Raw genomic sequence first — 14,371 nt, 5'->3', positions numbered from 1 at the left:
GTGGGGGGGGAGATGAGAGATGCACATGTGGGGGGGGGAGATGAGAGATGCACATGTGGGGGGGGGATGAGAGATGCACATGTGGGGGGGATGAGAGAGGTGCACATGTGGGGGAGGGGGATGAGAGAGGTGCACATGTGGGGGAGGGGGATGAGAGAGGTGCACATGGGGGGGTGAGAGATGTGCACATGGGGGGGTGAGAGAGGTGCACATGGGTAGGTGGTGAGAGCCGCACATGTGGGGGGATGAGAGATGCACATGGGGGGGATGAGAGAGGGGCACATGTGGGGGAGGGGGATGAGAGATGTGCACATGGGGGGGTGAGAGATGTGCACATGGGGGGGTGGTGAGAGATGTGCACATGGGGGGGTTTGAGAGCTGCACATGGGGGGGTTTGAGAGCTGCACATGGGGGGGGTTTGAAAGCTGCACATGGGGGGGATGAGAGCTGCACATGGGGGAATTGGGAGAAAATGAGCTGCACATGGGGGAATTGGGAGTAGGGGGATAATGAGCTGCACATAATGAATGTGGGGTGGGGGAGAGTAAATGATGATGGGGTGGGGAGAGCACGGACATGATATAATGAATTGGGGCAGGGGGTGCATGTAAATAATGAATGCGGGGAGCAGGAAGCATAGAGTAGGGGGCGTTGCGGATGCAGGAGTGTAACTGGTAACAAATTGGCGGAAAGAGTAGAGGTTCTAATTAAATTATATATTAAGTGCCTATTTACAGTTAATGGGGGCACCGTGGTGGATTACAATTTATATTTGGAATGGTAGGTGGCATAATAACTAACCATATATTGATGGTGGATGCACGTCTGTATTCAGCTGCGTAATGTAGAAGTTGGGGAATGTGCTCTAGATAACTGTGTTATTTTATGCAGAGACAAGTCCTGGCTGGAAGACGTGATGGCGGTCTGTGCTGAATGAAGGAGAAAAGCGTAGCTGAAGGACTTCACCTAGAGACGTCACCAGTGAGTCAGTGTATTACATGTACACTTACACTATATACTATGTACCGGGCTCCTGTGTATAATGTCACTGGTGATCACTGTATTACCTGTACACTATATACAGAGCTCCTGTGTATAATGTCACTGGTGATCACTGTATTACCTGTACACTGACACTATATACAGAGCTCCTGTGTATAATGTCACTGGTGATCACTAGATTACCTGGACACTTACATTATACATACCATGTATAGAGCTCCCGTGTATAATGACACTTATGGTAATATTAGTAATGTGGTGGTAATATTAGTAATGTGGTGGTAATATGTGGTCTGGTCATGGTGTGGCAGTTTTTCTCCCTTCTGTGTGGTATTATTCGGCCACTATGTTGTGGTAATATGTGGTCTGGTAATGGTGTGGCGGTATTCCCTGTATGTGGTATTATTGGTCATTTAAAAAAAAAATGTATATGACACATTCCCTTAAAGAAAACTAAATAAAAATATATCTAAAAAGAGTATTGGATATTTTAAGAAAATTTTAATAGCTTAGAGTAGGGCCCGGCCAGAAGAGTCTACCTTATCGTGGTGGCGGCTTTAAAAATCTTTTGGCCAAAACAAAAGCTGATGGCTATGTATGTGGCGCCGTCACATGGCCGAACGTCAGGAGAACCTGGTGGCAGCGACGTGGACGAGCGCCAGGATTCTGCAGGGATCGCATGGGGGTAAGTATAACAAGTTTTATTTTTTTTAAATACAATTAATTAATCAGGAGTGGGGGGAATCAGAGATGCACATGGGGGGGATGAGAGATGCACGGGGGGGATGAGAGATGCACGGGGGGGTGAGCTGCACATGGGATGAGAGCTGCATATGGGGGGGATGAGGGCTGCACATGGGGGGGTTATGTTTACATAACTTTGTTGCCTTATGAAGGGCAGGGGGGGGCCCCCAAAAATTTCTTGCACAGGGGCCCACTACAGTCTGTGTCCGCCCCTGGACAGAACAATGTTGGGGGTGCTGGTAGAGAGCAATTACGGGAGGTGCTGGGACATAGCATTGACGGAGGTGTTGGGAGAGAGCAATGATGGAGGTGCTGGGACAGAGCAATGATGGGGGTGCTTGTATATTTTCCGTGTGCACATAGCCTTACAGTTAATTGGGGAGAGTCACAGAGACTGAATAATTTATATTATTGGCCAGTGGAGATTATAGTTAATGGGGGGCACAGTGCTGCTTATCACTTTATATTTTGATTACTAAGTGGATAATAGTATATTAATGGGGGGTTACAGATCTGTATTCAGGGGCGCAGTGCGGGGGAGACACATGTATATATACAATATATGTGACCTTGTTATTATCTAGGCTGGAGATCATCATGACAAGACGAATCGTGACTGGGAGATGTCGACATGAAGGTCTGACCAGATGGAGAAGAAGCAGCAGAAACCGACTCTGATCAGACGAGACATCAGCGGTAAGTGCCTGGATGTAAATATTATTCTGTATCTGCGCTGTATGACTTGGAGTGATAATGTTACATGTAAAATCCCTTAGGCTGCATTCTCACATTTGCGTCAAATGTCAGATTTTTTTATCGGATGGTCCACGGACTTGTAGAGTTTTATAGGTCCATTCACACATCCATGAAAATCACAGATCTGAGAATGAGATCTGTGAGGGTCAGAGAATGTCCTGTTCTGATCCGATTTTGAGGATTAGAATAGGACATGCTCAATGCGTCTGTAAAACAGGGCAGCACACCGACACTGCACACAGATGCAGGAATGTAGCCGTATTATGTATAGCACAGTCCCTTAGTACATAGTGTACTCACTTATTATGTATAGCATACGCCCTTAGTATATAGTGTACCCGCTTATTATGTATAGCGCCGTCCTTAGTTATATAGTTTCATCTTTTATTATGTATAACACGCTCCCTTATTACCTACCATCCTCTCTAGCTCTAGGGCTCACAATTGGGGGATCATACTGTGTTGGGGTCAGCAAACTTTGCCCTGGGAGTTGAGGTGAAGTACAGTAGGGTCATTATACTGTGCATGTGGAGGAATTCACCATGGGGGCATCATACTGTGTTTGGGGGACACTTTTGTTGGTATCACACTTTATGGGACAATGAAAGAGGGGCCTAGGACGTCAGCAGGAGGAAAATTACTATGTAAAGGCTGGAAGGTTGTGAGATCTGCTCTTCTGTGACCCTGACAATTATTTACATTTTTTTTTTTGGGGGGGGGGGGCAATTTGAACTTCTGCTATGGGGCCCCATGAATACTATGTACGCTCCTGCGTCCTTGTACTGTTTTTAGTGAATCAACCATTACAATATCATGTGGCAGAGAGTTCCATAATCTCACTGCTCTTACAGTGAAGAATCACCATCTGTGTTTATGATTAAATCTTTACTATAGACGGAGAGGATGCCCCCTTGACATCTTAGTGGTCCTAGGTGTAAAACGAGCATTAGAAAAATCTCTGTACTGTCCATTCATATATTTGTACATTGATTACAATGATTACAAACATTGCCCCTAAACCATGATTTTTCCAACCCGAATAACCCCAACTTTGATAACCTGTCTTGATATTGTAGCTCACCCATTCGCTTAATAAACTTCTCTGCGCCCGTTCTTGTTCAGCTATGTCCTTCTTATACACTAGAGCCCAAAATTGTGCACAGTATTCTGAGGACATTGATTATCCTGCTGTGTGATTTTTTTAGTCCAAGGCACTGAAAAATCCAAAAAGTGAATTAGAACATTAAAGATTAGAAAAATTATGTTTTTGTCATCTAATCTGAAAGCCGCATAATGTAAAGACAGAAACCCTGGTTCCAGTGATGTGTAACTTACTAAGCTGTTTGCTGTAGTTTTGGTAAAATCACTGTTTTATCAGAAGGAGATTATCACTAGAGGACAAGTAAACCTGCTGCCATGTAGTCCTTCATATTCACAAGCTCTGTATAACCCCGCCCACACCACTGGAATCAGGGTCTCTGCTTCTATATAATGCTCTTCTCAGAAAGGGTAGCAAAAATCTGGTGACAGATTCCCTTTAAATCCTAGACAGCCTTCAGTTGTAGCATGGGAAAACTGCATAGAAAAGAAATTAAAATTTAATAGAGAATGTCTAGAATGGATATGTACGTAGGCATATTATAATGAGGGCAATCTGGGCTACTGCTCGGGGCCCATCACCAGATTGCCCTTATTATAATGTTTTGTGCGCTGCCATCTGCGGTGCACATATCCCCACAGGGAGCTCCCTTGGCGCTGCGCTGCCGACGATTCTGTATCGTCGGCAGCGCAGAGCCAGTGGAGCTCCCGTCGCCTCTGCGATGTGCCATCAGACAGTGTGATGATGTCATTGCGCGCTTGCATGTACGTGCTGGTCAGACTGGAAGTGGAGCCTCGGTTACCAGAACAGAGCATCGGAGGAACGGGAGTGAGGTTAGTATGTTGGTATGTGTATGGATGTGAGGGCTCATACTCTGCATAGGTTGCTGTGTGCAGGCTAATAATGTATATAGGATGCTATATGGGGGCTCGCACTGTATACAGGAGGCTATATGGGGGCTTATACTGTATGCAGGAGGCTATGTGGGGGCTTACACTGTATATAGGTTGCTATGTGCTTTCCTTTCAAGGCTGCGGTTATCCCGGTTGTTTGTGCACCTTTTTCTACCACACTTTTGCCTTCCACTCAACTTTCCATTAATATGCTTGGATACAGCACTCTGTGAACAGCCAGCTTCTTTAGCAATGACCTTTTGTGACTGGAGTGTGTCAATGACTGCCTTCTGGACATCTGTCAAGTCAGCAGTCTTCCTCATGATTGTGGAGCCTACTGAAACAGACTAAGGGACCTTTTTGAACGCATCAGAACCTTTGCAGGTGTTTTTTGTTAATTATTCTAATTTACAGAGATAATGACTTTTGTGTTTTCATTGGCTGTAAGCCATAATCATCAACATTAACAGAAATAAACACTTGAAATAGATCACTCTGTTTGTAATGACTCTATATAATATATGAGTTTCACTTCTTGTAGAACTGAAATAAATTAACTTTTTGATGATATTCTAATTTGATAAGAAGCACTTGTATATGTGTACATACAGTATCTCACAAAAGTAAATACACACTCACATTTTTGTAAATATTTTATTTTGTCTTTTCATGGGACAACGCTGAAAATATGACACGTTGATACAATGTAAAGTAGTCAGTGTACAGCTTGTATAATGGTGTAAATTTGGTGTGCCCTCTAAATAACTCAACACACCACCATTAATGTTTAATCAGCTGGCAAGAAAAGTGAGTACACCCCTAAGTGAAAATGGGCAAATTGTGCCCAAAGTGTCAATATTTTGTGTGGGCACCATTATTTTCAAGCACTGCCTTAGCTCTCTTGGGCATGGAGGTCACTAGAGCTTCACAGGTTGCCACTGGAATCCTCTTCCACTCCTCCATGACGACATCACGGACCTTGTGCTCCACCACCTTCCGTTTGAGGATGCCCTACAGATGCTCAGTATGTTTAGGTCTGGACACATGCTTGGCCAGTCCAACACCTTTACCCTTAGTTTCTTTAGCAAGGCAGTGGTTGTCTTGGACTAGCTAGTTTGTTGAATGAATGGTGAGATGCTGCTTTTGTCTATACATAGTGAATGAATGTATTAGGCCACATAGTGTACATGTTTGTGGGTAGATGGTTCACTGAACATGGCCAAAATACTATGAACATGGACACACTTGTGTTATACATGCATAAAAAAACCTGCATACACACACTGGGATACATAGACAAATATTTACATGCATACTACTCTGCTGGATTTTTTTTCACAGAAGAATGTAGAAACAGCATGACAGACTGACCGACTGATCCAGCCAGCAGCGATGTGAAGACGCTGGAAGCTTTCCCTCTACTCTCCAACTCCACTGTTGTCTGTTTATAATGTTGTCTGCCATCTGCTAGTGAAGTGAATGTCTCGCATGTAATGTTCATCTTCCATCAGCAGATGGCAGACAGAATTACCCTCAGACTGTAAAACTATCTGACCTGGGAACAAAAAGTAGCAGTGATGATCCTGAAAAAAAAAAAAAAAAGTAACTAAACTTCCATTTTTGAAAATCATTTTGTCCATCATGGAAAGTTATAAAACTTTGAAAATCACTTTATTAGGGGATTTGTCTTCAATGCTACAAAAAAAATGAATGTACAGGTGCATCTCACTAAATTAGAATATCATCAAAAAGTTAATTTATTTCAGTTCTTCGCTACAAAAAGTGAAACTCCTATATTATATAGAGTCATTACAAACAGAGTGATCTATTTCAAGTGTTTATTTCTGTTAATGTTGATGATTATGGTTTACAGCCAATGAAAACACAAAAGTCATTATCTCAGTAAATTAGAATAATTAGCACAAAACACCTGAAAAGGCTTCCAATACGTTTAAAAAGGTCCCTTAGTCTGTTTCAGTAGGCTCCACAATCAAGGGGAAGACTGATGTCCAGAAGGCAGTCATTGACACACTCCACAAGGTCCCAGAGTTCCAATTTTCATTTGGAAATCAAGGTCCCAGATTCTGGAGGAAGAGTGGAGAGGCCACAATCCAAGCTGCTTGAGGTCTAGTGTGAAGTTTCCACAATCAGTGATGGTTTGGGGAGCCATGTCATCTGCTGGTGTAGATCCACTGTGTTTTATCAAGACCAAAGTTAGCGCAGCCGTCTACCAGGAAATTTTAGAGCACTTCATGCTTCCCTCTGCCGACAAGCTTTTTGGAGATGGAAATTTCATTCTCCAGCAGGACTTGGCACCTGTTCACACTGCCAAAAGTACCAATACCTGGTTTAAAAACAACAGTATCACTGTGCTTGATTGACCAGCAAACTCGCCTGACCTTAACCCCATAGAGAATCTATGGGGTATTGTCAAGAGGAAGATGAGACACCAGACCCAACAATGCAGACGAGCTGAAGGCTGCTATCAAAGTAACCTGGGCTTCCATAACACCTCAGCAGTGCCACAGGCTGATCGCCCCCATGCCACGCCGTATTGATTTTGTAATTGATGCAAAAGGAGCCCCGACCAAGTATTGAGTGCATTTACTGAACATACATTTCAGTAGGCCAACATTTCAGATTTTAAAAACATTTTTCAAGCTATTGTTATAAATTATTCTAATTTACAGAGATAATGACTTTTGTGTTTTCATTGTCTGTAAGCCATAATCATCAACATTAACAGAAATAAACACTTGAAATAGATCACTCTGTGTGTAATGACTATATAATATGAGCTTCACTTTTTGTATTGAAGAACTGAAATAAATAAACTTTTTGATGATATTCTAATTTAGGGAGATGCACCTATAAGTGGTTTCCAAACCCGTTCTTTTCACCAGTCTATTTGCCTGCCTTTAGCTGCTTTGATATTAGAAAATACCCATTTGTTATGTGCACGCAGAGTTTTTCTAGGAGTTTTTGGAACAGAAACTCTCCAAATCATTCCCCAAAGTTTAAAACTCCTCAAAAACTTTAGGTTTCTTCTCCAAAAACTCAGCAAAAAGACTCACATAGCCATTTGGAGTACAAATGATGTCAGTAAAAGGGTCAGTACCTGCGCCCTCATCTGAGTGTTGTGCTAAGGGTTTGCTCACATCTGCATATAAAATCGGTGAATGCAATGTGATAAAAAAATCGCATTGCACTCACACCAACGTTATTCAATGAGGCAGTGTTCATCTGCGAGTTTGTCCTCAGCTGGAATCGGGCTGAGTAAAAAATCGCAGCATGCTGTGAGTGGCCGTATATATTGGACAAGACTCGCCAATGCAAGTCAATGGGTGCGAGAAAAAAACGGACGGCACACGGACCATGCATATGCCATCCGTTTTTTTTTCTCGCACACATCTCAAAGGAACCACAAAATTTTATCAGTCAAGTACAGTAAATTCACAACCATAACCCTAGATAGATAGAATAGATAGATATATGGAATAGATAGATATCCTGTAGTAATTAAATGTCACAAGCCCACTACATATAATAAACTTGCACTCTTTAGTGCCTTTCATGTGGCAGTAAAGGGTGTTTAGCTTTGTTTAACCTAATAAATAAATAATTAAAAAAAAATGACGTGGGGTCCCCCCTATTCTTGGTAACCAGCAATGGTAAAGCAGACTGCTGAAAGCTGATATTAGCAGGCCGGGAAGGTCCCTGGTTATTGATCCCTTCCCAGACTAAAAATATCAGCCCGCAGCCGCCTCAGAATTGGCGCATCACATTAGACGCACTTTGCCTTGGCTCTTCCTGATTGCCCTGGTGCATTGACAACCAGGAATATGGTATTTGGGGTTGATGTCAGCTGTGATTTGTCAAAAATCACAGCAGACATCAAGTTCTGGTGTTAATAATGGAGAGGTGTCTATCAGACACCCCCAATACTAACCTATTAATGAAAATTACAAACACACACCAAAAAAAAAATACTTTATTTAAAAAAAAAAAACAGTATCCCCACACTTACTTTCCCTGGTTCCTCACTTTATTGAAAAAAAAACAAACCATGCAGATCTGCCATAGTCCTGGGAATCCAATGTAGTCCCTGGAATCCGACGTAGTCCACAAATGGATACCTGAAAAACGTAAAAAGAGAAAAAAAAAAAAACAGGACACTGTTAGAAAATAAGTCCCACGCAGGTCTGACGTAGTCCAGTATTCCCACGATGTTCTCAAAAATTGCTAAAATATATTGGAAAACTCTTCCAATTCATTACTATGGGAAATCCACTTTGTTGTTCATATGAGGATTATTTTCAGGTTTTTTTCCTGAAGAAGTTTTAAAAAATGTCTGGTTAAAAAAATAAAATTTATGTCATTTTTTTTAAAAGGACCCTGAAGGAAACCTCTTCAAACTAGGTACTATCCAATCAAAAAGAACACTTCAATAAAAAAAAAAAACTGAAAAAAAACCTCTTAGAAACTCCTCTAAAAATGTTCTTTGAATGAGACGTTATAGGAGTGAGAATGTGGTGACCTTAAACTTCCAGTAAGGACTGCCCTACCTGTGATAGTCAAAACAATTGTAAAAATACACAAAATGCAAAAGAAAAAGTATGGGCAGGGAGGTTAGGGGCAGTTTGCAGCACACAAGAGGTTATACTTTTTTACTTAGCCACTTAAAGAGGACCTTTCACTAATTTTTTTATGTTAAACTTGACACGAGGCGAAATACTAGCTGCAGAGCAGAATAAACTTTTTTTTATGTTGTATCCCTGTTGGGGAGATATTAGCAATCAAAGTGTTTGGCTCCTAATGAGATAATTTTGTTAATCCACGGGTGAGTACTATCACATACTTTTCACTGGGGGTGCATACTTCTCCCCCTTTATGATGCTGACCAATCATAAGCAAACAGCAACACCACAGAAGAATAAAATGCCCCTACCATAGCTTAGAGCAGATTTCTCTGTTTGTGATATGTAACGATACAGCTCTGATCTCCTGGACTAACTTTCTGCATGAGTTACTGTGGAAGGAGGGACAGGACAGCTGAGTTTAGCTGTGTCACATTACAAACCCTTCTATCAGCTCTCATAGCACTGTCACCTCTGCTGTATTACCACACCATCCCCTCCCCACTGACTCATGCAGGAGTTTAGACCAGGAGATCAGAGCTGTATCATTACATCTCACACACTAACAACCCTGCACTAAGCTATTGTGGGGGCATGTTTTTCTTTCCTTTGAGTGTTGCTACCTGCTATTGATTGGGAAGTATCATACATGGAGTAGATTTACACACCCCAGTAAAAACGATCTGATAACACCCACTTGGACTTAGCGAAAATTAACTCATCAGGGGCCAAATACATTGATTGCTAATATCTCCACAAGAGACGCCGAGTTAAAAAAACAAAAACAAGCAAAAACATTTTATTCCATTCTGCAACCACTATTACATCATGTGCCCAGTAGAAACCCAGAGTAGAAGATGTTAGAAAATCTTAAAGTAAGCTTGCCTCCTAAACCAAACACTACTGCCAGACCAGATGGCTCCAGCTCCACCATTTTCAAACCTCAACATTATTCATTATATATTTGTTAATATATTGTAATATGAACATTTTTTAGGACATTTTTAACGTAAACAACTTACAAACAACTCAAACCATTAAATGATATAAGTGTCATTATTTTACATTATCTATTTTATACAGTCGGATCAGCAAGTTATTCCGTATACATAAAAAAGGATGATGGCGAAATTACTCCAGGTTGGTTGGCAGGTCATCTACCAGAATTCTTTCCTAGTAACAAGAAGTCAGCTGAAAGCATTGTTGGATAGAGGTTGTGACCAGGGGCGTACATAGGAATCATGGGGCCCCATGGCAGAAGTTTTAATTGGGCCCCCCCCCCCAAAAAAAATGTAAATAATTGTAGGCGTCACAGAAGAGCAGATCTCACAACCTTCCAGCCTTTACGTAGTAATTTTCCTCCTGCTGAAGTCCTAGATCCCTCTTTCATTGCCCCATAAAGTGTTATCAGGAGTGGATTTAGAGTAGCAAGGGCCCCGGGCAGTTTAGAAAGCGCACCCCCCCCACACACACACACAAACACACCTACACACACCTGATGTATCACATGTCACATGATCCCCTGTGATAGCTCATGTGATAGTTCACGTGAAATTAATTTGGCATAATATTAATTATAATAATTTTTTTTAGGCTGTGTGCCCACTATGCGTTTTTAAGCGTTTCCGCATGCGGCAATTCCGCTGCAGAAACACTTAAAAAACACTTGGTAGAAGGTCTGCCATGTTCCTCAATGATAATCCGCATGAGCTGTGCACATGCTGCGGAAATTTCCGCTGCGGATTATCATTGCGGAAAAATCCGCAGCATTACCAATTATTTTGCGGAAGCGCTGCGTTTTCGCCGCCATTGACTTGCATTGGAACGCATGGATTACGCCTCACTGCATCTGTACATGCAGAATCCATGCGTTTCAATGTGCCGATGGTACCCGGGTTTGGAGAAGAGGAGACTCTCCTCCGGACCCGGGTACCATAGAACCTGTAAAAAAAAAAAGAATAAAATAAAAAATAAATATTATACTTACCTTCTGATGCCCCCGGTGTCTTTATCCGATGCATCCTGGCTTGCCGGCAGCTCGCGATGGTCTGAAAAGGACCTGCCGTGACGTCATTTAGTCATGTGACGGGTCAACGCGACCGCTGACGTCGGCAGGCCATCAGAAGGTAAGTATATATTTTTTACCCTTCTTTTACGGTCACACTATATAAATCCATCCTGGTTGCATGGATTTACAGTCATGGCCAAAAGTTTTGAGAATGACACCAAAATTATATTTTCACATGATCTGCTGGCCTCTAGTTTTTATTAGTGTTTGTCTGATGTTTATATCACATACAGAAATATAATTGCAATCATATTATAAGTACCAATAGGTTATATTGACAGTTAGAATGAGTTAATACAGCAAGTCAATATTTGCAGTGTTGCCCCTTCTTCTTCAAGACCTCTGTAATTCTCCCTGGCATGCTCTCAATCAACTTTTGGACCAAATCCTGACTGATAGCAGTCCATTCTTGCATAATCAATGCTTGCATTTTGCCAGAATTTGTTGTTTTTTGTTTGTCCACCCGTCTCTTGATGATTGACCACAAGTTCTCAATGGGATTAAGATCTGGGGAGTTTCCAGGCCATGGACCCAAAATCTCTATGTTTTGTTCCATGAGCCATTTAGTTATCACCTTTGCTTTATGGCAAGGTGCTCCATCATGCTGGAAAAGGCATTGTTGGGCGCCAAACTGCTCTTGGACGGTTGGGAGAAGTTGCTCTTGGAGGACATTCTGGTACCATTCTTTATTCATGGCTGTGTTTTTAGGTAAGACTGTGAGTGAGCCGATTCCCTTGGCTGAGAAGCAACCCCACACATGAATGGTTTCAGGATGCTTTACAGTTGGCATGAGACAAGACTGGTGGTAGCGCTCACCTCTTCTTCTCCGAATAAGCTGTTTTCCAGATGTCCCAAACAATCGAAAAGGGGATTCATCAGAGAAAATGACTTTGCCCCAGTCCTCAGCAGTCCACTCCCTGTACCTTTTGCAGAATATCAGTCGGTCCCTGATGTTTTTTCTGGAGAGAAGTGGCTTCTTTGCTGCCCTCCTTGAAACCAGCCCTTGCTCAAAGAGTCTCCGCCTCACAGTGCGTGCAGAAGCACTCACACCAGCCTGCTGCCATTCCTGAGCAAGCTCGGCACTGCTGGTAGTCCGATCCCGCAGCTGAAACAGTTTTAAGATACGGTCCTGGAGCTTGCTGGTCTTTCTTGGGCGCCCTGGAGCCTTTTTGACAACAATGGAAGCTCTCTCCTTGAAGTTCTTGATGATGCGATAGATTGTTGACTGAGGTGAAATCTTTGTAGCTGCGATACTCTTCCCTGTTAGGCCATTTTTGTGCAGTGCAATGATGGCTGCAAGTGTTTCTTTAGAGATAACCATGGTTAACTGAAGAGAAACAATGATACCAAGAACCAGCCTCCTTTTAAAGTGTCCAGTGATGTAATTCTTACTTAATCATGACTGATTGATCGCCAGCCCTGTCCTCATCAACACCCACACCTGTGTTAATGGATCAATCACTAAAACGATGTTAGCTGCTCCTTTTAAGGCCGGACTGCAATGATGTTGAAATGTGTTTTGGGGGTTAAAGTTCATTTTCTGGGCAAATATTGACTTTGCAAGTACAGTAATTGCTGTTAAGCTGATCACTCTTTGACATTCAGGAGTATATGCAAATTGCCATTACAAAAAATGAAGCAGTAAACTTTGGAAAAATTACTATTTGTCTCATTCTCAATACTTTTGGCCATGACTGTATATAGTGTGACCAAGTTGTCAAGCACTTTCCAAGTGATGCTAAAATCGCTTGGAAAGTGCTTGTCAACCCGCATGCAGAAATACATGTGAAGAACGCTTCACTTCCGCTTATCCCTGGCAGGAAAAACGCATGTACAATCCACATGCGTTTTTTCTGCCAGGGAGATGCAGAAACGCTCAAAAAAAATCCGGAGCATTTCTGCATCGTGGGCACATAGCCTTACATTAATTGTATGACTCAATATGGAGCACACATAGCCATCTATACACAGCGGGAGGCCGCACGGTGCCATCTATACACAGCGGGAGGCCGCACGGTGCCATCTATACACAGAGGGAGGTCGCACGGTGCCATCTATACACAGCGGGAGGCTGCACGGTGCCATCCATACACAGAGGAGGCCGCACGGTGCCATCTATACACAGCGGGAGGCCGCACGGTGCCATCTATACACAGCGGGAGGCCTCACGGTGCCATCTATACACAGCAGGGGGCCGCACGGTGCCATCTATACACAGCAGGCGGCCGCACGGTGTTATCTATACACAGCAGGGGGCCGCACGGTGCCATCTATACACAGCAGGGGGCCGCACGGTGCCATCTATACACAGCAGGGGGCCGCACGGTGCCATCTATACGCAGCGGGAGGCCGCACGGTGCCATCTATACACTGCGGAAGGCCGCACGGCGCCATCTATACACAGCGGGAGGCCGCACGTAGCCATCTATACACAGCGGGAGGCCGCACGTAGCCATCTATACACAGCGGGAGGCCGCACGGCGCCATCTATACACAGCAGGAGGCCGCACGGTGCCATCTATATACAGCAGGAGGCCACACGGCGCCAACTATACACAGCGGGAGGCCGCACGGCGCCATCTATACACAGCGGGAGGCCGCACGGTGCCATCTATACACAGCGGGAGGCCGCACGGTGCCATCTATACACAGCAGGAGGTCGCATGTAGCCATCTATACACAGCGGGAGGCCACACGGCGCCCCCCCCAGAGACAGCAGGATCCCACACGGCGCCATCTATACTCAGCAGGAGGCTGCACGCAGTCACGCACACACACACAAACATATATGTAACATACCTGGCGGCGTCCTTGCATAGTGGTCCATCTCCCACTGTGCAAGAGCGCGCACTTGATTTCCAGTCCAGACTGTCACTTTGGCTTCTTTCCATGTTGTCTGCTCTGCTCTGTCTGCTTAGGGCGACGCCCGCTGAACTTCCTGTTTCTTGTAGCTGCTGCAGACCCACCCCTAATGCGTCCTCAGCCTATTGCTGTCTGTCACCTGGTATTTAACCCAGCTCCTCCCTGGAATCCTTGCCTGAGCATCTTGTTCTTTCAGTTGGCTCCTTGTCACTGAAGTGCCAGGTCCTGTCTATGTTTCCTGCCTTGCGGTATCAGTTCCCGTGTCTGAACTGTGTCCTGTCTGTGTACTCTAGCCAGCTGCCTTTCCTGG

At 43.7% G+C, this 14,371-nt stretch overlaps 1 long non-coding RNA gene across 1 annotated transcript in view; it reads right to left on the bottom strand.

Moving 5' to 3' along the window:
* Positions 1-8,527: 8,527 nt before the first annotated feature.
* LOC141258607 (uncharacterized) overlaps positions 8,528-14,371 on the bottom strand; it is a 75,936-nt gene continuing 70,092 nt past the window's right edge. The window contains exon 3 of the long non-coding RNA XR_012318327.1: positions 8,528-8,630. This is a non-coding gene — a long non-coding RNA (uncharacterized lncRNA). The remainder of the gene's footprint in view (positions 8,631-14,371) is intronic.

This window comes from Phyllobates terribilis, unplaced genomic scaffold (genome assembly GCF_046119375.1).
Source record: "Phyllobates terribilis strain yellow unplaced genomic scaffold, ASM4611937v1 Scaffold_1__5_contigs__length_1240528914, whole genome shotgun sequence".
Classification (NCBI taxonomy): Eukaryota; Metazoa; Chordata; class Amphibia; order Anura; family Dendrobatidae; genus Phyllobates; species Phyllobates terribilis.
Note: the sequence above shows the minus strand (reverse complement) of the source record. Positions and strands in the feature narration are given on the sequence as shown.